General features: G+C 46.8%; 1 pseudogene; it reads right to left on the bottom strand.

Annotated features, from left to right (window-relative positions):
* The window catches only part of LOC115471797, a 68,388-nt pseudogene that overhangs the window by 29,843 nt on the left and 13,296 nt on the right, over positions 1–25,249 (bottom strand).

Raw genomic sequence — 25,249 nt, 5'->3', positions numbered from 1 at the left:
GGAGTTGGCAGTAATGGAGAAGGGAACAGATAAGAAGGATTTATCCATGGAGCGGAGTGCACGGGAAGGGGTGTAGGGAAGGACGAGTGTGGAGAGATACTGGGGAGCAGCAGAGTGAATACATTATAGGTTAGTAGAAGAAGTTTGAACAGGATGCGAAAACGGATAGGGAGCCAGTGAAGGGTCTTGAGGAGAGGGGTAGTATGAGTAAAGCGACCCTGGCGGAAGATGAGACGGGCAGCAGAGTTTTGAACCGACTGGAGAGGGGAGAGGTGACTAAGTGGGAGGCCAGCAAGAAGCAGATTGCAGTAGTCTAAACGAGAGGTGACAAGGGTGTGGATGAGGGTTTTGGTAGAGTGCTCGGAAAGAAAGGGGCGGATTTTACGGATGTTGTAAAGAAAGAAACGACAGGTCTTGGCGGTCTGCTGGATATGAGCAGAGAAGGAGAGAGAAGAGTCAAAGATGACCCCAAGGTTTCGAGCTGAGGAGACAGGGAGAATGAGAGAGCCATCAACAGAAATAGAAAACGGGGGAGCGGGGAGGTGGGTTGGGGGGGAAAATGAGAAGCTCGGTTTGGTCATATTTAATTCAGGTGGCGTTTATCCCACGCGTGTTTGAATTCTGTTACCGTTTTCATTTCCACCACCCTCCCGCGGGAGGGCATTCAAGCATCCACATACTCTCTCCGTGAAAAAATACTTCCTGACATGTTTCTTGAGTCTGCCCCCCTTCAATCTCATTTCATGTCTTCTCGTTCTACCGCCTTCGCACCTCCGGAAAAGGTTCGTTTGCGGATTAATACTTTTCAAATATTTGAACATCTGTATCATATGACCCCTGTTTCTCCTTTCTTCCAGCGTATACATGTTCAGGTCATCAAGTCTCTCCTCATACGTCTTGTAACGCAAATCCCTTACCATTCTCGTAGCTTTTCTTTGCACCGCTTCAATTCTTTTTACATCCTTCGCAAGGTACGGCCTCCAAAACTGAACACAATACTCCAGGTGGGGCCTCACCAACGACTTATACAGGGGCATCAACACCTCCTTTCTTCTGCTGTATTCCTCTGTACCATGTATGTATGCACCTTAACGCAAAACCATTTGTAATTTAGTACCCGGAAAGGAGGTCACTCAGACACCACTATGCAATACCACAGTGCACTCTTCTTAACCATGTATGTATGCACCGTAATGTAATACCATTTGTAATCCCGTACCCGGAAATGACGATTGCCATCACGGCAAAATGTAAGCCACATTGAGCCTGCAAATAGGTGGGAAAATGTGGGATACAAACGCTACAAATAAAGACGGTTGGATGAAGCGACCCTAACAAGTACTAGGAGTACGCAACCCCAAACAGTGCGCCACACTTCATAGAAGAAAGGAAGCAAGGCCCAGGAACCACCCAGACCTGCGCCTAGTGAGAGAATCAAACTCCACAGAACAAGAAGAGACTCCAGAGTCGAGAGAACCAACTAACCGGAGCGCTAGTCTCTCCAGGAGGACCATGAAGAAAAGGGCAGCAGCATACCAGGGTACAACCGTAGAAAGCGTACTCCTCAACCAGCTCGGTCTGGACAGGGATGAAAGAACAGAGCCAAGAGAACAAAAGGAGACAAAAAGAAAGAGAGTCGAGAGCCACACTGTGGAGAAAAGACCCCCAAGGTGCCAAGTAGCCACAAAAGGAGCAGAGACTAATTCAAACTCCAGCAATGGAGAAGCTTCTCGTCAGCCACCAAGAGGCTATGGCAAGAAAAGGGCCACAGGAACGGTAGCTAACAGGAGACAAGACAGCCTTGTCTAGCAGACTAAACTGTGGTATGCCACAACTTCTGAGAAGTTACTGGTTTTCATGCACGCCAAGGCCCCCTTTTACCACAGTAGGTAAAAGGGAAGTCTCTCTTTCCTGCAGGAAATGGCCATGCGCGGCAAGTAAAGCACTTGCCGCATGGCCATTTCGGAGGGGAGCCCTTACCGGCACCCATTGAGGTGGCGGTAAGGGCCCCCTTTATAACCCGGCGGTAACCAGGCAGCAAGCGGCACTGCCCGATTACCGCGGGTACACTCCAGCACTACAAAAATAAACATATTTTTGTACTGCCGAACATGATGGCACGCAAGGGGTGGGAAGTACCGCCAGGCTGCTGCGATAGCCCAGCGGTAATTCCTGTTTAGCGAGAGTCCGTTGGGCTTACTGCCGCTTAGTAAAAGGGGCCCTTAGTGTTGAATGTTGGTGTGGGATCAATCTATACTGATCTGGCTTGTTTAGTTTTCCAGTAGGGGTATTGGTGTTCTAGTACTCTCTGCAATGTTTATGGGTGCTACTTTTTCCTTCATTGGACCTTGATGTACAACTCGTAGAAGTTGGTGATGTTATGATATGGTAAAATAGAAAGTAAAAAGTAGGGGAAGACTAATTAAATTCCAACACAAGGGCATTTGTTTATTGTTTACTGTTTTCTTGGTTAATGCGCTTACAAGTACCTTCTTCTTTTTGTACACATGGTATGATAGAATTGCATCTTTCTTTAAATTAGTCACCTTATTTTCTCTTACTCTCTTACCTATTCTATACGTTCCATCTTTGCTTATACCCTACGCTATTAAAATGTTCTATTACGTATTCTGTTCACATTAGAAGTAGTATACTATCTCAATTTCTCTTCATATATCCAATGGTTTTAAAATTTTTCATCTCCCAGTAAGAGATGTAAATATGTTATACTATCAACCCAGGACCTCAACGCTACCAAGCTTGGCTTATTCAATAAAGAATAGTTGCTCCTGTTTTCTTGTTGTAAGTAGTATGCTATGCCATACTTTGAATATTTTTACTGCTATAATTATCTCTTGCTTATGTTTGATTTATTCTTACTGTACACCGCCTTGAGTGAATTCTTTCAAAAAGGCGGTAAATAAATCAATAAATCAATAAGCTCTGAGTGACTTTTGTAGGGTTTTGTATTACTTCACAATATGCCTGGTGTTGGATTTTGGATTTAGCTCATGCCTTTTTTCAGTTGAAGCTCAATGAGAGTTACAGTCAGGTGATCCACTGTTCATTTACTGCTGACAAAGGTGTTGCCTCTGTATAATTATGGTACAGCCAGAGACCCCCCCACTGGAATGGTGGCGGGCCCAGTCATAGAGCTCAGGCCATTACAGACCTTGGCTGAGTCAGAAATCTGATGGCTGACATAACTGGGAGCTTACTGGAAAAGTATGGCCTAGTTGGTAGCCCACATTGAGGCCTAAATAAGCTAAATTAGGAAAAGTCAATAGATATGGAAACAAAATGGAGGATTTCAGCACAAAATGGAAGCCGTATCTGTTACAAGTGGAATTTTCCTAATGTAAGTTAGAAAACAAGTTGAGTAATGAGGACTTTCCTGTGAGCAGGATTGTGGTCAGCCATGGTGTGAGAAAGGAAAGGTGTAGCTGGATGCAGAGTCTTGCTTAAGATTTGTGGTCAAGCGAGCTAAAGACAAAACCATGTTAGCAAGATAGAAGCTACTCATTAGCATGAGCCAATCAGTGACAACCATGACATTAGCATGGATCCAATCAGGTACATCTACTGTCATATCATCCATATCCTGAGGGCACCTATAAAAATCAGGGTATTTCCTGGTTTAAGTTAGAGAAAAGGGTTGCCACTCTCTCTCTCCAAGGGAAACCAATGTGTCCAGCAGAATTGACAAATTACCTAATTGCTTTCCCTTGTAAAACCTCTAATTGGTAAGAGAAATTATAAAAGATTAGGAACTAATTACACCTGTTTGCAGCTGATTATTATATTCCTATAACTAATTGATTGTACGTGCCTGTTGTCAATCACTGATTTGACTTGTACCTTGGCAAATAAACTCCTCATTCCAAATGTTGATTTGTGGACTTCACTTTATGATCAGAGGCTGTAAGTATAAATGCTTTTGCTGTATCAGGCTATCTTTCGCTGCATTGTATAACTTGTAACCTAAATCCAGTTTGTCATAAGGCTGGTATCTTTTCCTTAGACCTAACGTCTCCCTTAGTGGCAATTCCTTTTAGAACTTCACAACTCCTTGATTACCCCAGTACTAGTGCTATTTAGAGATAGAGTCAGATTTAAGGTCACTCCAGCCTTCTTGGGGTCTCTGAACCCTAAATTTAGAACACCTCCTACCCCAAGGATTTTAACTTGCTTCATTCTGTCATGCCCCACGTCCTGTACATAAGTACATAAGTAATGCCACACTGGGAAAAGCCCAGCATCCTGTCCACGACAGCGGCCAATCCAGGCCAAGGGCACCTGGCGAGCTTCCCAAACGTGCAAACATTCTATACATGTTATTCCCGGAATTGTGGATTTTTCTCAAGTCCATTTAGTAGCGGTTTATGGACTTGTCCTTTAGGAAACCGTCTAACCCCCTTTTAAACTCTGATCCTGATCCGATTCACTTTAGCCTCCCCAAACAGCTGGGTCACCGACCACCTATGGTTATGACTGGTATTAAATATATAAATGTTGAGAAAAACACTGATTAGATCGAGCTTTTGTCCTTAATGTTGCAAATTTGTGCTACTGTTGGTGATATTCTATTTTATTAAATGTATTAGTTTTCCAAATATATGTAGAAACATAGAAAAATGAAGGCAGATAAAGACCGTATGGCCTATCCATTTTGTCCATCCATGTCCCCTATTATTGCTTCTTCTCCTTTAGAATCAAATAACCCCTCCCTGGACATAATGAAGGAGCTTGCTCAATATTGGGGGTGCTCAGCATCCACTGAATCCACAGATCTGGCTCCAATGTGGCTGTGTTTCGCCTGTGTTAGAGGTGCAGTATGTTCACTTCCGGCCCTGGCACCACCCACTCCACCCCCAGTTCTACTTCCTTTTTGTCTACAAATTAAGCCCTGGATAAAGGTGAGCCAGTTGATGTAGTGTATCTACATTTTCAGTAGAGGAGTGTGGTAGCCGTGTTAGTCCACTCTTAAGATTATGAATAGAAATCAAACAAAATAAAACATGGAAAAGAAAATGAGATGATACCTTTTTTATTGGACATAACTTAATACATTTCTTGATTAGCTTTCGAAAGGTTGCCCTTCTTCCTCAGATCGGAAATAAGCAAATGTGCTAGCTGACAGTGTATATAAGTGAAAACATTCAAGCATTACTATGACAGTAAAATAGATACCATTGGAGATTCTACATGGAATGTTGCTACCATTGGAGATTCTACATGGAATGTTGCTACTATTGGAGATTCTACATGGAATGTTGCAATTCCACTAGCAACATTCCATGTAGAAGGCTGCGCAGGCTTCTGTTTCTGTGAGTCTGACGTCCTGCACGTACGTGCAGGACGTCAGACTCACAGAAGCAGAAGCCTGCGCGGCCACATTGGTGATCTACAAGGGCCGACTTCTACATGGAATGTTGCTAGTGGAATAGCAACATTCCATGTAGAATCTATAGAAATCAAACAAAATAAAACATGGAAAAGAAAATAAGATGATCCCTTTTTTATTGGACATAACTTAATACATTTCTTGATTAGCTTTCGAAGGTTGCCCTTCTTCGTCAGATCCATGTAGAATTTCAAATAGGAAACTGGGACTTGACATACTGCCTTTCTGTGGCTTTTGCAACCTACATTCAAAGTGGTTTACATAGTAAATACAGGTACTTCGTTGCAATGGGACAATGGAGGGTTAAGTGACTTGCCCAGAGTCACAAGGAGCTGCAGTGGGAATTGAACTCAGTTCCCAGGATCAAAGTCACCTGCACTAACCACTAGGCTACTCCTCCATTAGCAACAGTCCATGTAGAAGCCTGCCCTTGCAGATCACCAATGCGACCGCGCAGGCTTCTGTTTCTGCACGGCCACGTTGCTGATCTGCAAGGGCAGGCTTCTACATGGAATGTTGCTAGTGGAATAGCAACATTAACATTCCATGTAGAATCAAATAGTTTCAACATTCCATGTAGAGGAGTGTGGTAGCCATGTTAGTCCACTCTTAAGGTTATCAATAGAAATCAAACAAAATAAAACATGGAAAAGAAATAAGATGATACCTTTTTTATTGGACATAACTTAATACATTTCTTGATTAGCTTTCGAAGGTTGCCCTTCTTCTTCAGATCGGAAATAAGCAAATGTGCTAGCTGACAGTGTATATAAGTGAAAACATTCAAGCATTACTATGACAGTCTGACAGGGAGGGAGGATGGGGGTGGGTAGGAGGTATGCATGGGGACATCAAGTTCCTAGCCCATTATAAACCATAAAGCTGTATGTCTCTGTTGATCACCCCACCCCTCACCTATCCACACCCATCCTGTTAGAATATCAGTAATTCTACATTTTCAGAAAGCTTTTGACAAAGTTCCTCATGAGAGACTCCTGAGAAAATTAAAGAGTCATGGGATAGGAGGCAATGTCCTGCTGTGGATTAGGAACTGGTTATTGGACAGAAAAGAGACAGTAGGGTTAAATGGCCATTTTTCTCAGTGGAGGAGGGAGAATAGTGTAGTGTCGCAAGGATCTGTACTGGGACCAGTGCTATTAAACATATTTATAAATTATCTGGAAATTAGAACAATGAGTGAGGTGATTAAATTTGCTGCTGACACAAAACTATTCAAAGTTGTCAAAACACATGTGGATTGTGAAAAATTGCAGGAAGACCTTAGGAAACTCAAAGAATAGCTAAGCTCTGGAACTTGCTGACAAGTTTCCAGAGGAAAAGTCCAAAGTCTGTTATTGAGATAGACATGGAGAAGCCACTGCTTGCCCCAGGATTAGTAGCATGGAATGTTGCTACTATTTGGGTTTCTCTCAGGCACCTGTGACCTGGTTTGGCCACTGTTGAGAGCAGGATACTGGGCTAGATAGACCATAGGTCTGTTTCAGTATGGCTACTCTTATGTCCAGAGAAAAGTGTCTTCCATTATTTCAAATGAATTAATTTCCTGCATTTGTGATCACCAGTACTGAGCAGGATTGTAGATCTTTGCACTGATTGATAGAACAGAGGTCAACTTTTTTTCTCTCATTTTGCTCATTGCCCCTCAGTACTAGATACTGGATCCTTCCACTATGCAGAATAGTGAAGATACATACCTGTAGCAGGCATTCTCCGAGGACAGCAGGCTGATTGTTCTCACGATTGGGTCGACGTCCGCGGCGGCCCAGGAAACCGGCAAAAATTTTGCAAGCAAAATAAAAATCTCTTGAGAACGCTTCAGTGCGCGGGCAGAGCACACCGCGCATGCGCGAATGGCTTCCTGCCCACAGCACAAGCGTGTCATCCTCTGTTTAATAAAAGCAACCAGAGAACTATAACAACTCCAAAGGGGAGGTGGGTGGGTTTGTGAGAACAATCAGCCTGCTGTCTTCGGAGAATACCTGCTACAGGTATGTATCTTCACTTTCTCCGAGGACAAGCAGGCTGCTTGTTCTCACGATTGGGGTATCCCTAGCCCCCAGGCTCACTCAAACAACGAACATTGGTCAATTGGCCTCGCAACGGCATAACAGAGATTGACCTGAAAAGAAACACACTAAGTGAGAGTGCAGCCTGGAACAGAACAGAAATGGGCCTAGGAGGGTGGAGTTGGATTCTAAACCCCAAAACAGATTCTGCAGCACCGACTGCCCAAAACGACTATCGCGTCGGGTATCCTGCTGAAGGCAGTAGTGAGATGTGAATGTGTGGACTGATGACCCACGTTGCAGCCTTGCAAATCTCTTCAACAGAAGCTGACTTTAAGTGAGCCACTGACGCAGCCATGGCTCTGACATTATGAGCCGTGACATGGCCCTCTAGAGTCAGCCCAGCTTGGGCATAAGTAAAGGATATGTAATCCGCTAGCCAATTAGAGATTGTGCGTTTTCCGATGGTGACTCCCCTTCTGTTGGGATCAAAAGAAACAAACAACTGGGTGGACTGTCTGTAGGGCTTTGTCTAATCCACGTAAAAGGCCAATGCTCTCTTGCAGTCCAAGGTGTGCAACTTGTCTTCACCAGGGCAGGTATGTGGACGGGGAAAAAATGTTGGCAAGACAATTGACTGGTTCAGATGGAACTCTGACACCACCTTCGGCAAGAACTTAGGGTGAGTGCAAAGGACTACTCTGTTATGATGAAACTTGATATAAGGTGCATGCACTACCAGGGCTTGGAGCTCACTGATTCTGCGAGCTGAAGTAACAGCCACCAAGAAAATGACCTTCCAGGTCAAGTTCTTCAGATGGCAGGAATTCAGTGGCTCAAAAGGAGCTTTCATCAGCTGGGTGAGAACGATATTGAGATCCCATGACACTGGTAGAGGTTTGATAGGGGGCTTTGACAAAAGCAAACCTCTCATGAAGCGAACAACTAAAGTCTGTCCAGAGATAGGCTTACCCTCTACACGTTGATGATAAGCACTAATTGCACTAAGGTGAACTCTTACGGAGTTGGTCTTGAGACCAGACTCTGATAAGTGTAGAAGGTATTCAAGCAGGGTCCGTGTAGGACAAGAAAAAGGATCTAGGGCCTTGCTGTCACACCAGACGGCAAACCTACTCCATTTGAAAGAATAACACTTTTTCATGGAATCTTTCCTGGAAGCAAGCAAGACTCGGGAGACACCCTCTGAAAGACTTAGAGGCAATTTCTAAGCTCTCAACATCCAGGCCGTGAGAGCCAGAGACTGGAGGTTAGGATGTAAGTACCTCTGGCCAGGAATTTTCGACACGCCTGCTGCCTGACCACCTGGTGAAAAGGTTCAGCGAGCTACGGAGGAAGTGCTTCAACCAAACTGGACAGCTGTCTCACCGAGTTCCGCAAGTGGATGCTCGTGTAGAACTGGTATGTCTGTATCTTGGCTGCGAGCATAGCGGCCTGATACGTCTTCTTCCCAAAAGAATCCAAAAACCTCTCTGCCTGGGGGTGCCGAGGCATAGTCCTTAGTACTCTTGGCTCTCTTGAGAGCAGAATCCACCACCATAGAATCGTGAGGTAGTTGAGACTTCACCATCACCGGCTCTCCGTGGACTCTGTACTGTGACTCAGCTTTTTTGGGGACCACTGGATTAGAGAGAGGGAACGACCAGTTTTGCATAAGAACTTCCCTGTGTGTTATGCAAGGGAGCCATTGCAACCTCTGTAGGTGGAGAAGGATAATCCAAGACCTCGAACATCTCGGCCCTGGGCTCATCCACAACCTCCATAGGGAAGGGAATATCCTTAGACATTTCCCGAACAAAGGAGGAGAAAGAAAGCCTCTCAGGTGGAGACATCTTTCTCTCTATGGGCGGAGTAGGATCAGAGGGGACCCCATAGGACTCTTCTTCAGAAAAGAATCTGGGATCTTCCTCCCTCCCATGAACGCTCATCCTCGGTATCGGACAAAAGCTCTCTAAGAGCAGCCCGAATCCGAGCCTGTCTCAATGTCGAGGAACATTGACCTCGAGGGGGATGTCAAGAAGTCGACCCCTGCCTGGACTGCGGCGAAGCTTCCCCCGCTGACGTCGAAGGAGAGTCGACCCGGATGGCAGCCGACGCCGATGCGGCAAGCAGCACCGAGGTCGGGGACCTCACCACAGACGAAGGGCCATATGCCGCTTCAACAGTTGGTGCAGAAGGCACAAGCACCCCTGTCACCGAAGTAGACTGGTACAGCAATCCCTGTAGAAGCTCTGGAAGAAGGGCCCTGATGCGCTCGTCGACAGCCTCCATCGGAAAAGGCTGCGGGGCTGGTGAAGGAGCTGGTGGCAGAATCTGTGGGGGCTCGAGAGCCGGTACCAGGCTTCCAGAAGACCGATGCATCGGCACCTCCTGTATAGAGGGTGAGCGGTTCTCTTGGCGCCAACGCTTCTCGGGTTATGAATCCCTTGGCTCCCCAGAGCTCTCTGTACCGCGCATAGAAGGAGATTGATGACGGTGCTTCTTAGCCTTTGCTCGACGCCTGTCATCAAGACTCCTCGATACTGAAGAGGAGGAACGTGGAATCCGACAAAGGGGCCTGGTCCGACGAAGGTCGGTCCCTGGGGGGCCTGGTCCGATGAAGGTCGATCCCGGGGGGGCCTGCATAGCAGTAGGCCTCGAGACAGGTGGAGACCCACTCGATGCCTCAGCACGATGTGGTCATTCGGCAGCCATTACCTGTGCTCTCGAAGTCGATGCTTCCCTCGACGTCGATGCCGCCGATCTTGGTACTGATGCCGATGCTGACATCGAAGGACTGGACTGATCAGCAAAAAGTTTTTCCCGTTGAGCCTCCCGAGACACTTGGGTCTGTTTTTTCAACAAAGGACACAGCTGGTAGATGATCGGGCCCAAGGCACTGGAGACACTGTTATGCTGTGAGTCCCTGTGCCCAGCGAAGCACAGAGGAGACAAGCTTGGACCTGAGTTCCGCAGGACGGCCGAACAATCCCGAGACTTCACCTGGAGCGATCCCTTCCCCCGGGGGTTGAACCCCCAAGACCAGGGGCCGACAGGACTTCCGAACTCCAACCGGGAGTGGTCAGACGACAGGCGAGGCAAGCAGCAAACAAAGAGGTGGTCCAGAGTCAGGCAATGGTCAAGGCAGGCAGCAAACAAAGAAGTAGTCAGGATTCAGGCAATGGTCAAATCCGCAAAACAACAGGAAACACTCCACCAAAGTAGAAGCTGAAGCAAACTGATGACAGTGTTCTGTTCTTAAATAGACCTCTCATCAGGACATCCCTGCCACAGCTGACAGGCGAGGAACCTCATTGGGCACACCCATAGTAATAAGCCTCTCAAGATGGCTGCCCCTCAGGAACTGATGCAGATGCTCTTCTCAAGATGGCTGACCTTCAGGAACTGATATCGATGAGCCTCTCAAGATGGCCGCCCCTCAGATGAACCTCTCAATATGGCCGCCACCAGGAGCAGCAAGGTAGGAGTGTAACAGACACCATGCGTGGGGGGGGGGGCGGTACCCGAGATGGTCCGGTTGCACCAAGTACAATGCTTGAAGCTGCTGGGTGTCCTTGATGACATGGATGGAAAAACGGCGGCTGCGAAATTAAAGGACGCGATTGTGCCAATCAAAAAGGCACAAAAAGGGGAAAATAAAGACAGCCATGACGAAAAGAAAGAAAATTTATACTCAGTGAGAAAAGTAAGGAAATAAGAGACTAATAAAAAACTTTTTTTTTATTTTGTGAAAAACTAAACAAAAAAGAAAATGAAGAACCAAAAGAGGAAGCGTAATTCTAAGATCTTCTGGGCCAAAAGTAACGCAGCGAAAAAACTCTGTGTCACCTCAGTCGTGGAAAAAAAAGACACTGAGGATGACATGCTCGTGCCACGGGCAGGAAGCCGTTCGCGCATGCGCGGTGCACTCTGCCCTCGCGCCGGAGCGTTCTCGAGAGATTTTTATTTTGCTTGCAAAATTTTTGCCGGTTTCCTGAGCCGCAGCGAACGTCGACCCGATCGTGAGAACAAGCAGCCTGCTTGTCCTCAGAGAAAGGAGTATTAGAGGCAGAAGGAGAAAGAATCCCAAACACTGGAAGTTTTAAAAGTTGGGGGGAGGGGGGGACTAAAAAAAAAGTATTTACCTGAATTGAAGAGGCTAAACAACAGTCAACCAACTGCATCTGACTGGTCATACTTCCTTCTCTACCTGTAAGACTCAGCATATTTCAAACCACTATTTGGAACTGCTAAGAAGTGACCTAAAGGTTACTGGGATCAGATTCAAGAAAACTAGGGTTTGCTGCCACTTCTCCCACTGCTGCTCCTTGTGACTCTGTGGAATCCATTTTTCCACAGGCACCAATTTAGGTTTGAAAGCTCTTGCTGAAGCAAAGCTGTATCTAAACTGTAACTTATTTTGAGCAGGGTTAGAAAGGTGGCTAATTAAATTCAGTCTAAAAATGAGAAACTCCCAGTCACTTTACTAGCTTAAGGTCTTTTATTTCAGAAGCCCCCCCCCCCCCCAAAATCAGACTGGGAAATGATTAGAACCCACATCTTCCTTCTCGCTATAAATTTACACTTTGCAGCGAGCAGAAGAGTTTAGACAAAGTGTATTCAAGAAATAATATGGTGAGAATCATACCTGTGTGCTGATGAGCCAGTCTGCAGGCCTTCCGAAAGCGAAATCCTTGGGGGCTTAAGTGGAAAATGAGGTTACTGTGGAATGGAAACCAACGGACTCTGAAGTCCACCATGGAGCAGAGGTCAAAAATGGCTTTTATGTAGGCGCTATCACTGCAAGAAAAGAAAAAGGAAGGCTAAATTGAGTAAGAACATAAGGAAAAATTAATTCTTACCTGATAATTTTCTTTCCTTTAGTCCCAACAGATCAATCCAGAGACTTGTGGGTTGTGTCCTTCTACCAGCAGGTGGAGATAGAGAGAACCTCCGAGGTTTGCTATATGTGGACCTGTGCAGCCAGCTGAACCTCAGTATGAACGATACCAAAGCAGAGGAATGGAAACAATAGAAAACTCTCCTGACATTGTCAGACCAATCGCCCAACATACTTCCACCACTTCTATATTTATTTATTTTATTTTTTAATCAAGCGAAGGAACATTTAGAACAACGGAACCCGAAAAAAAACTAACTAACCGCAACAAAACCACACACTGTTGGGACTAATGGAAAGAATATTATCAGGTAAGAATTAATTTTTCCTTCCATGGCGTCCTACAGATCAATCCAGAGACTTGTGGGATGTACCCAAGCAGTCCTCAAGTAGGGCGGGACACCCCCAACCTGACAGAAATCACAGACGAGCCAAACACTGCATGTTGACGAGCTGCCACATCCACCCAATAATGAAAAGTGAATGTATGGACCGAAGCCCATGTAGCTGCCCTGCAGATATCTTCCAGAGAAACCAAACGGGACTCTGCATAGAATGAGCACAAACTTGCAAAGGGGCTTGCTTGCCCAATGCCACGTATGCCGAAGAGATGGCCTCCCACAACCATCGGGCTATAGTGGCCTTGGACGCCATATGACCTTTCGTACTGCCTCCAAAAAGGACGAAGAGTTGGTCAGAAAGACGAAATTCATTCGTCACCTCCAAATACCTGCGAAGAGCCCGTCTCACGTCAAGGCAGCAAAGAGCCTGGAATTGCTCAGGGTAATCTTTCTGGTGGAAGGCCAGCAAATGCAGGGACTGCCCCAAGTGGAAACAAGAAACCACCTTGGGCAAAAACGAAGGAACTGTCCTAATCGATACCCCCGCCTCCGTAAAACGAAGGAAGGGGTCTCTGCAAGAAAGGGCCTGCAACTCTGAAATTCTCCGAGCGGAACTAAAGGCTACTAGGAAAATCGCCTTCAAGGTGAGATCCTTAATCGTAATCCCTGATAAGGGTTTGAAAGGAGGATGCTGAAGCGCTTTGAGAACTAGATTAAGGTTCTAGGATGGCAGAACTGGCACGTGAGGAGGGCGCAAATGATTTATGCCCCTCAAAAAATGAACCACATCCGAGTGGGAGGCGATGGATGACCCCTGAAGCCGACCTCTAAAACATGCCAGAGCTGCCACCTGCACCTTAAGAGAACTCAATGAAAGTGATTTTTGTACAGCCTCCTGAAGAAACGTGAGGATAACCGATTCTGAAGCCGAAGCCGCTGACAATCCCGAACTCGCACACCACGAATCGAAAGTACGCCACACCCTAGCATTTGCTATCGAGGTGAATCTTTTCCGAGCCTACAGCATCGTAGCGATAACCGCGTCCAGATACCCTTTTATTCTCAACCTTGCCCTTTCAGGGGTCAGGCTGAAAGACCAAAGGGGGAGGGATCCTCCATCATGACTGGCCCCTGCAGCAGGAGACCGTCCTGTGCCGGTAGCAGAAAAGGACGATCGAACAGAAGCCTGATCACATCTGCGTACCAGGGTCATCTGGGCCAATCTGTGGCCACTAGGATCACTCGACCAGGATGACTGGCAATGCGAGTCAGTAACCTGCCCACCATTGGCCATGGGGGAAAGGCATAGAGCAGGCCCCTGAGCCAAGGTTGAAGAAGGGCATCAATGCCTTCTGAGCCCAGCTCTCGTCCCCTGCTGAAGAAACGTGGAACCTTAGCATTGAATGCGGTGGCCATTAAGTACATCTCTGGCTAGAATTACCTTAATCAGTGGGAATTGGATTAGAGACTCAAGTGTTCGCATTGTTAAAATTAGGTGTATTATTTCTACTAATATTGGACAATAAGTATGTTTCCAACGAAATAAATTGTCTATACACCGTTTTAGGTTTGAAGAAGCCAATCAGACGATCAATGTGGAATAATAATTCAGATAAATAATAACTGGGGATAATCAGGTTAATACCACATTTTTTCTGTTTACTGTTGTTTAATTGATCTCCTTGTCTTGTTTCACTCTCCCTATTTTGTGGTCTAAGGAAGAGTATAGAATTACCTGGTTGAAATAATTCTTGTGAATTATTTTCTCTGTATTTCTGGCAAGATATTTTATTGCTTGTAAATTTGAATTCTTATAAATAAAAAACAAACAAAAAAAGTCCATCTCTGGCAGCCCCCAATGGGCAGTTATCTGATCGAAGGCCAGAGCTCCAACTGGTCGCGACTGAGAAAGTCCGCTTGCAAATTCTGTGACCCCACTATATGAGCCGCCCAATGGCAGATCAGAGCCGCCTCACACGCTAGGGGTGCACTCCTGGTGCCCCCCTGATGGTTTATTTATTTTATTTGTTACATTTGTATCCCACATTTTCCTGCCTCTTTGTAGGTTCAATGTGGCTTACATAGTGCTGGAGAGCAGTTGTAGACTCCGGTGTATACAAATACAAGGTGAAGTTGTGATAGGGTAAGGTTCGTGTGGTAGGATCTCATGGAGGAATTGTTCAACGGGAGAGTTCAGTGACGGTCATTACGTTTACGTAGGTGACCGCCGTCGCATTGTCTGAAAGAACTTGAACTGGGCAACCATGGAGAAGAGACAGAAACTCCCGAAGGCCCAGACGAATTGCCCATAACTCCAAGCAGTTGATGGACTGTGATGCATCCGTCGAAGTCCAAATGCCCTGGGCCGTCTGTTGCAGGCAATGAGTCCCCCAGCCAGACAGTGACACATCTATGGTCACTATCTTCCAGTCTGGGGTTGCAAGAGAAATGCCCGACACCAGATTCTTTTGATTGAACCACCAGTGCATGATTGTGTAAAGACGGGCCAAACATGGCACCCAAACCTCATAATTCTCCGAGAGCGGAGACCAACGGCTCAGAAGGTGCCACTGGAGGGGGCGCAAATGAGCTCTGGCCCACTTTACCACGTCCAAGGTGGAGGCCATAGAACCTAAAACTTGTACATTATCCCAAGCCTGCGGGTTCGGAGTTTGAAATAGCGCTCGTAACTGAGCCTGTAACTGCTGTGCTCGAGCTGAAGGGTATCGAAGCACACCCCCAAGTATTCCAGCGTTTGGGAAGGTGTTAGGCTGCACTTCGGGAAGTTGATCACCCAACCAAGCGACTGAAGCAACCCGACCACTTTGTCGGTTGCCCACCGACTCTCCTTGAAAGATGCCCGCACAAGCCAGTCATCTAGATAGGGATGGACCTGAATCCCTTCCTTCCTGAGATAGGCCGCCACTACTACCAGGACCTTGGAAAAGGTCCGAGGTGCTGTGGCTAGGCCGAAGGGCATCGTTTTGAATTGAAAATGACGACTGAGCACTGCAAAGCGAAGATAGCGCCTGTGGGGAGGCCAGATTGGAATATGTAAATAGGCCTCTTTGAGATCGAGAGGTCAAAAACTCCCCTGTCTGTACCACTGTGAACACCGATCGGAGGGTTTCCATGCAGAAAAGTCAAACCCGTAAGGACCTGTTGACGCACTTGAGATCTAAGACGGGTCACCAAGAACGGTCCTTTTTTGGCACCACAAAATAAATGGAATTTCGACCGCACCCTCTTTCTGCTGGGGGGACGGGCTGGACAGCACCCACCCTTTGTAAGTTGAGGAGGGTGTGTCGAACGGCCCGCACCTTGGCGGGACATTTGCAAAAAGATTCCGGAAAAGAGTCTACTATTGGATGAGCCAATTCTAACTTGTAGCCGTCTCTGATAACCTCCAAGACCCATTCGTCAGATGTTACCCTGGTCCACTCCACCAAGAATAGGGACAGTCTGCCCCCAATAACTGGCTGGATATGGACCAGGGCCCCATCATTGGGTGGACCTGGTTGCGGGCTGGTTTCTGTTACTGGAAAGGAAGGCCCGCCTGTCACCTTGAAAGGGCTGAGGCCTCTGAGAAGACCTTGGTCTCTGAAAAGAGGCCCCACGACCTGGACAGTAACGCCGTGTATCCCTAAACTTAGGTCTAGGTCCTGCCGGTCGTACAAACTTGGACCTGTCCCTTAGAGTCACCGAGGTCCTTCACAGTCTGTTCTAAGTCTGTCCCAAACAAAAGCTTTCCCCTAAAAGGAAGCCTTGCTAAACGTGACTTAGAGGCCTCGTCTGCAGCTCAATGCCGCAACCACAGCCAGCGACACACGGTGACCACTAGGGAAACCTCCTTCGCTGAAGCCCTCAAAAGATCATAAAAAAGATCCGCAAAGAAGGCTAAACCGGACTCTAAGGCCAGCAGAACAGCCATGAGATCTTCTGCTTTCTGTACCCACAATAAGCAAGCCCAGGCCACACAGGGGCCACAAACTGAGGCCTGCAGGTAAAGGGTCGCTACTTTAAAGGACAGTTTCAAGCAAGTCTCCAACTTACGATCCTGAGGGTCCTTCAGCGCCGTGCCACCCTCCACAGGGAGAGTGGTTTTCTAAGTGACCGCTGTGATTAACAAATCCACCGTAGGGACCTTCAGCAAGTCTAAGTCAGGAGCAGGTAGCGTGTAAAGACGCGACATAGCTCTAAGCAACCTTAAGCCCACTGTCCGGTGTATCCCACTGCGCCAAAATAAGGATCTTCATGGCCTCATGCACATGAAGGAACGAGGTGGGCATTTGGTGCCAGACATAACAGAGGGCACCGGAAATGTTCCCCTTGACGATTCAGGGGGGAAATGGACAAAACCTCAAAAGCCCTAACAATCAGGGAGGGAAGCTCTTCCCTGCGAAAAAGGCGGGCAGCCGTTGGATCATCCCCCTCCTCAGAGGGCAGGGTGACCTCATCTGCCAAATCCAAAGATTCTGAGGGAGAGCCCAGCGACAAAACCGGGCCATCTGTGTCAGATAGCTCCTCAGGATCCAAAATCTCCACCCAGGGACGTTTTGGCAGGAAAGACTGAGAGGCTGCAGCAACCAAAGTTTGCTGAGGAAGAGACAAGGCTGCCTGAAGAGAAGCTCCTGACTTCTTCAAAAGAAAGGCATTGTGTATTAATAAAACAAAATTTGGGGAAAAAGGAACTGAAAGGGACTCCCCTGCTCCCTGTACATCGCTTCCCTCCATTGGAGCCTGTGCCACAGAAGCGTGCTGCACCTTTTGTCTATCAACCGCCACATGCGGAGCAGGTCGCGGCTGAAAGGAAAAAATGGCGCCCACCAACGCGCGCTGCACTAACTGCCCCGAGGAAACCGCCAAAACTATCCCCTGCGCTTCCGAGTCACCAGACGCCTGAGGGGAACCCCCGTCACGCTGAACACCCGCTTCGGGCTGACGGCAGCAGGACTCGCACTCCCCCGATGCTGCTCTCCGGCCCCCAACTCCTGGAGCAGCGCTTAGCCGCCTCAGAAGACACTGACATGCTCCATAAATTGCCTGCCCCAAAACTGACTCAGCAGAACGTCTAGTTCCTCCGTATGATTAAACAAAAACAAAGTCTCTTACCTTTTTTTTTTAGTCAGGAGAGAAAGGAAAACACCCGATCAGGCCAACAGCCCCGGGCGATGGAGGAAAGGTAGGGGGAGACGGAGACCACCAGGTGTACACCACAAGCTGCAAACAGCCACTCAACCCCTGTCTGTGCTAAACTAGGCCCAAAGGACACCAGTAGCCAGATCAAACCAGAGCAGCACAGAGATGTCCCTCCACCTGCTAGATAAAGAGAATACTGAGGTTCAGCCGGCTGCACAGGTCCACATATAGCAAACCTCGGAGGTTCTCTCTATCTCCACCTGTTGGGAGAGGGACACAACCCACGAGTCTCTGGATTGATCTGTGGAACAACAAAGAGAGTCCAATTCTCCCGTAAAAAACAACAGAAAAAACAAAATACGGAAGAACTCAAGAAAACCAGACTCGAAAGTAGATGAAAAGCCAAATTTATTGCACGAGACCCTACACGGTCCGTGTTTCGGCCAACCAGGCCTTCCTCAGGGGTCCCAGGATTTTCAGCCTGCTGATCTCTTTTGGACACACAGTCCTCCACAAGGCCCTGGAAGATACTGGCTAACCCTATGGCTTGAGCCAGTCCGGATTTTACTTCCACTCGGATTGGCTCAATCTGTCTTCCTTTTTTTGGAGCCATATGGTAACCCTACCCATCTCTATCTTAGTAGCAGATTATGGACTTTTCTATATTAACTGCTTTTACCACTTGCACTGAGGTGGAGGGGCATTTTCGATATGATGTCTAAGTACTACCTACAATTAATCATGTGCTGAATATTGACTTGGTCGGTTAAGCTGAAACTGGCCAAAAAAACCGAGGATATTCAATGCCAGTCACCAGAAACAGCCCGGCATTGACTATCCAGACTCAGTGAAGACCCCTCAGGAGACAACCCAGCTACCTCCCGTGGTCTGAATATCGGCCCCTTGGAATCTAACTTGCCTGTGCTTACGCTGCTTCTTGTTTTCTTCATTCGGATCTTTCTTCCATTATTTTTGAAAGATATTATTTTGACTCAGCCTCTTTCATGTCACCTTTTAACCATGTTAGCTGTCATTTGTCCTTCTTTCCACTTTTATTAATACAAGGTACAGAAGCAGAAAGTTGAACCTCTAATATTACCTATTGTAAAATAATCTTTGATGTGTCCCGAATGATTCCCAGGAAGATACCTTCTTCTTCACCTTCTCTCTTTCTCTTCCCTCCTTGGGGATCAGCACGACCCTTTCAGATTGTTTCTGGCTCTTGGATAAAGTACTGACAGTTTATAACATTTTGCTCTGGATACCTAAAGAATACCACAACCTCCCCTAGGATCTCCGAGAAAGAGGGATTTATCTCCTAGGAGAAGAAAGACCTCTCGGGGACTCACTCCCTCTCTTCCCTATGAAGGCAAGTGAAACGTACACTGTTCGAAAAGTATTTTAGGTTATTTTCTGAGTTGGAAGTTAGCAGTACCCTTAGGAGTCAGGTCCCTCTCCACACAGAGACATTGGGTTCTCAAGAGTTGGACAGAGATGCACCTGGGCGTCAGGTCCCTTTTTAAAGCTTAGTCTTTTCTTCTTTTCGCTTATCTCACAGATAGGCAGATGGTTACCTCTCTTGTGGCTCACGGACTCCTCTTCATCACACATCTCCCTCATTACTGCCTGGTGCAAGAAGCTGCCTGCTCAAGACTATCTTTTTAATGCGTTTATGAGAGAAGAGGGTGAGGTGAAGGTTCCTGATGTAGAGTTGCCAGCTACATCCAGATTTGCCCGACAGAGTTGAATCAGTCCTGGGCTCACGCAGGCACTCGTAGCTTTGCTTTTTTTAAGGAAGCCAATGGACAAATCAGAAACACTGGTCCCTGCATGCAATGGGGTACGTTGATGGTATTTAGATTTCCATTCTGTAAATGTTGTTTTTCTATGTTTGGTGTACCACGTAGAGTGACTTTGGAGATGCAGTCAATAAGTTTAATATCTGACTTATGGGTGGGCTGCAGTCTTGAGTAGTGAGTGAGTGAGTTACATAGATGCAACTACGGTGACTGAACTGTGTCCCAGGGGTGGCTCAGACAGCCTCTCCTTGCTCCCTGAACTCCTGTGAAGAAGACCCTGGGTTCTGGTTTTTTTCACACTCTTTGCTTTTATATTTCCCTCTAAAAGTGAAGGTGTCTCCTCCTGCCCTCTTTGAAAATAATGCATGCATGCACAATGGTACAGGCATATGTGCAATATTTGCAAAGAGTGTGTAATATTATCAGCAAAAAAAAAAACCCACATTTTTTTCTGCTTGTTTTCATTTGTTAACAGTATGTGACATATGTTGTTGACAATTATGACAGCCCATCCCTAGTGGCCATTATTAAGTGGCACAGATAATGCACTTGTATATCACCTGCCGTTTCTACATAACCAACATGAAAAAGCAGCAAAGCAAGATTTCTAAAAGCGGAGGAATAATCTCACCCACAAGTTGAAAATAACTTACTTTTCAGTCAAATGAAACCCTCTGGTTTTGCACAATTTGCTTTAGATTTTTTTTTTTTTGTTACATTTGTACCCCACACTTTCCCACTCATGGCAGGACGTCAGACTCACAGAAACAGAAGCCTGAGCAGCCTTCTACATGGAATGTTGCTAGTGGAATAGCAACATTCCATGTAGAATCTCTCACATGAGCACGCAGTTTTGGAATACACTGCCGCGCAACTTAAGAACAATCAACGAGCAAGATTCCTTCCGCAGGTTATTGAAGACCCATCTTTTCGAAAAAATTTACGGAAAGAAACAAAACACATAAAGGCCACACTTAATGTTCACTAGTGCATCATACATTCACCCCTGAATTCTCATTCCCGTAATATCACATCTCTCATACCTTTACTCACAGAAAGATATATACCATATGTCCTCATGCCTTTTTATCGCCCTCCAAGCTCCCAGTGCTTCCTTCCAAAGTTTCAATGTTTATGTTCCATTGTTACATTCCCTAACGATACCTCAACTGTTTCGCATAACTCTGCACAATGTAATCCATAACCAATCTGTAACAAAATGTATTTCTAACATTTAACTCTTATTGTAAGCCACACTGAACCCGCAAAAAGGTGGGAAAATGTGGGATACAAATGCAATAAATAAATAAATAGTAGCAACAGAATCTCAATAGTAGCAACATTCCATGTAGAATCTCCAATAGTATCTGTTTTATTTTTGTTACATTTGTACCCTGCGCTTTCCCACTCATGGCAGGCTCAATGCGGCTTACATGGGGCAATGGAGGGTTAAGTGACTTGCCCAGAGTCACAAGGAGCTGCCTGTGCCTGAAGTGGGAATCAAACTCAGTTCCTCAGTTCCCCAGGACCAAAGTCCACCACCCTAACCACTAGGCCACTCCTCCACTGTTGCTACTATTTGAGATTCTACATGGAATGTTGCTATTCCACTAGCAACATTCCATGTAGAAGTCGGCCCTTGCAGATCACCAATGTGGCCGCGCAGGCTTCTGCTTCTGTGAGTCTGACGTCCTGCACGTACATGCAGAAAACAGAAGCCTGCGCAGCCTTCTACATGGAATGTCGCTAGTGGAATTGCAACATTCCATGTAGAATCTCCAATAGTAGCAACATTCCATGTAGAATCTCCAATAGTATCTATTTTATTTTTGTTACATTTGTACCCTGCGCTTTCCCACTCATGGCAGGCTCATGCGGCTTACATGGGGCAATGGAGGGTTAAGTGACTTGCCCAGAGTCACAAGGAGCTGCCTGTGCCTGAAGTGGGAATCGAACTCAGTTCCTCAGTTCCCCAGGACCAAAGTCCACCACCCTAACCACTAGGCCACTCCTCCACTCCAAGTATAATGTGACCATCAATAGCTCCAATATGTTCTCTAATCACACTTTTTATCTGAGTGATTTATACATATGTCTTCCATGGGTATAGCCATGGGTTATGAACCAACCAAAGAAGAAGGAATCAAAAGCGCAGCCTCAAGAGTGGGTAAGATGGAACGATAGACATGGGCCGTGTTTCGGCAATCTGCCTGCTTCAGGGGTCAACAATGTATTGTTCCAACTGTGTAATCCAATAACATTTAATCTAACGTATGTTCATGCTCCTGGTGCAACTCAGGCTCCCATCCTCCTTCCGCTGTGACCCCCCCTCCCCCAAACTTTGCAATTCCATGGCTTTAAGGAATCGCATGGTTCAGGGGTCACAGCGGGAGAAGGAGGATGGAGCCAGAGTTGTGTCAGGAGTGAGAACATATTAAATGTTATTGGATTACACAATTGGAACAATACATTGTTGACCCCTGAAGCAGGCAGATTGCCGAAACACGGACCTTGTCAGGTCTCTATTGTTCCTTCATACTCATTCTTGAGACTCATTGTGCTTTCTTCTTGTTATAGCCATGGATGAGCCACGGACCCTCCAATTTGGAGTCAGGCCCATCCAGTCAGTAACCAAGGCCCAGATCAATAACAGAACAGTGTCAGTGTCACAGTCTGTCTCGGTCGGTCATTTGAATATCAGACACAGACCCAAGAAGTGAGTCCTTACACCAATCCCAGGGCAGAGAACCAGGCCCAAAGGCGAGGAGTCGGTCCTTGAACAGGCAGTCAGATAGGCCCAAGGCTTCAACTGCGGTGACCGCCGTTCTCCAGAGGTTGAGGCCCTAGGTTCAGGTGGCCAGCAAGACTTCAATGAATATTGGGCTGGAAAAGACAACCCAGGAAGTACCTGTCTTGTCTGTGAGGAGACAACCAATAGTGAAGGCACACCGCGGTCCAGGCAGCATCCGATTCAGGCAGAGGTCGAGGCAGGCGGCAATCCAGGAGACAAGTCAGGTTCAGGCAGGGGTCCGGAAAGGCAGTAATCCAGAAGGCAAAGTCAGGTTCAGGGAGAGGCCAGGACAGGTAGCAATCCATCAGGCAAAGTCAGAATCAGGCAGAGGTCAAGTCAGGACAAGTCAGCAAGAAGAAACGCACCAGCACAATCCAACAAGGTTGTAGCCGAGGCAAAGAAGAAGTGGAAGATTCCTGGTTTTAAGCTGAAGGCGTCTGACGTCAGAGGAGCGCGCGCGCCCACAGGTAAACGCCTAGACTGTAGGCACGCCAGATGTAGATGCCCAGACTGTAGATGCACTGGAATGTAGATGTCCAGACTGTAGGCACGCTGAAATGTAGACGCACCGGAATGTAGGCATCCAGGAAGGAAGGGATCTATGTGCATAGAGTCCAGGTCAGGAACGTCGTGGGTGTGTACATCTGGCTCCTCACGTTACACTCCAGGTTTGTGACAGTCAGTATTCGCACTGCCTAGTGCCTACCCATGTTTAATTAATTAATTAATTTGTTACATTTGTATCCCACATTTTCCCACCTATTTGCAGGCTCAATGTGGCTTACATAGTACCGGAGAGGTGATTGCCAACTCCGGTAAGAACAAATACAATGTGATGTTGAGGTAGGGTAATCTCAGGCCCCACCAAAAAAAAATCAATTCCGATTACATCATTGCTGTCTTCATCTAAAAAATATCCTGAAAAACTTGTTTATATCAGAGATAAAAACATAGGTCGATATTCAGTCCATGGCAGTAAGCGATTTGTAAGCGGAGTTAACCCTAGGTATACAAAGTGCGACAGGTCCGGTGTGATGTATGGGACACCCTCCTGGTTCCCCCTGTTGTTTTCATATCTTATTGCCACTGGAAATACCATTTGAAGGAAGAAGAATGTACCTGGGTAGCTGGGTGTGTGTCCCTGGAATGGTTGCAGCAGAATTACCAAGAGAGCAGATTCCCCAGGTTCTAAACCCTTTCCAGTAGTGCTTAGTGATGTCTTTCTCAGGACAGACATAGAACCCCTGGAAGGGAGAAAACCTGGCATGGTCTCAGGAAGGGAGGTGCTCCACACCTGTAGTGCTTTCCTGGAGGGAAAGGAGTCAGTCCATAAGAACATGCCAGGACTTAGATCCAGCCTATGCTCCTGGCTCAGTAAGCAGTATACCAGTGAGGCTAGCAAACTGGTGGGGCCAGTTTCTCTCCAGGAAGAGGCTAATGTAACAAGCCTGCTGTTATCTGAGAGGGGAGGACAGGAGAACATAGTAACATAGTAAATGACAGCAGATAAAGACCTGCCATCCAGTCTGCCCAACAAGATAAACTCATTTTATACGGTATGTGATACTTTATAGTTCTGAAGCTAACATCGAAGCCCCTTAAAATTTACACTCCAGCCCATCCCTATCTATTCAGTCACAATCAGGGCGTAGACTGTAGAAGTCTGCCCAGCTCCCGTTTTGTTTCCCAGTTACCGGCGTTGCTCCTCAAGTCACTTCACTGGCTTCCAATCAGGTACCGCATGCAGTTCAAGCTTCTCCTACTAACCTACAAATGCACTCGATCTGCAGCCCCTCCTTACCTCTCTACCCTCATCTCCCCTTACGTTCCTACCCGTAACCTCCGCTCTCAAGATAAATCCCTCCTCTCAGTACCCTTCTCCACCACCGCCAACTCCAGGCTCCGCCCTTTCTGCCTCACCTCACCCCATGCTTGGAATAAACTCCCTGAGCACATACGCCAGGCCCCCTCCCTGCCCATCTTCAAATCCTTACTCAAAGCCCACCTCTTCAATGTCGCCTTCGGCACCTAACCATTATACCTCTATTCAGGAAATCTAGACTGCTCCAACTTGACATTTCGCCCATTAGATTGTAAGCTCCTTGGAGCAGGGACTGTCCTTCTTTGTTAAACTGTACAGCGCTGCGTAACCCTAGTAGCGCTCTAGAAATGTTAAGTAGTAGTAGTAGTAGTAAACAGGATTCCTTTGTGTTTATCCCACGCATGTTTGGATTCCATTACCATTTTCATCTCCACCACCTCCCACGAGAGGGCATTCCACATATCCACCACCCTCTCCGTGAAAAAATACTTCCAGACATTAGTCCTCAGTCTGCCCCCCTTCAACCTCAATTCATATTCTCTAGTTCTACTGCCTTCCCGTCTCCGGAAAAGGTTCATTTGCAGATTAATACCTTTCAAATATTTGAACGTCTGTATCATGTCACCCCTGTTTCTCCTTTCCTCCAAGGTATACATGTTCAGGTCAGCAAGCCTCTCCTTGTACGGTTTGCAAAGCAAATCCCATACCATTTTTGTAGCTTTTCTTTGCACCGCTTCCAGTCTTTTCATATCTTTAGCAAGATACAGCCTCCAAAACTGAACACAATACTCCAAGTGGGGCCTCACCAACGACTTGTAGAGGGGCATCAACACCTCCTTTCTTCTGCTGGTTATGACCCTCTCTACGCAGTCTAGTATCCTTCTAGCCACAGCCATCGCCTTGTCGCATTGTTTCTTCACCTTGAGATCCTCCGACACCAACACCCCAAGGTCTCTCTCCTGAGCCGAGCTTACTAATCTCTCCCCTCCTATCCGGTATCTCTCTTTTGGGTTTCCGCACCCCAAATGC

Source organism: Microcaecilia unicolor, chromosome 6, assembly GCF_901765095.1.
Source record: "Microcaecilia unicolor chromosome 6, aMicUni1.1, whole genome shotgun sequence".
Classification (NCBI taxonomy): Eukaryota; Metazoa; Chordata; class Amphibia; order Gymnophiona; family Siphonopidae; genus Microcaecilia; species Microcaecilia unicolor.
Note: the sequence above shows the minus strand (reverse complement) of the source record. Positions and strands in the feature narration are given on the sequence as shown.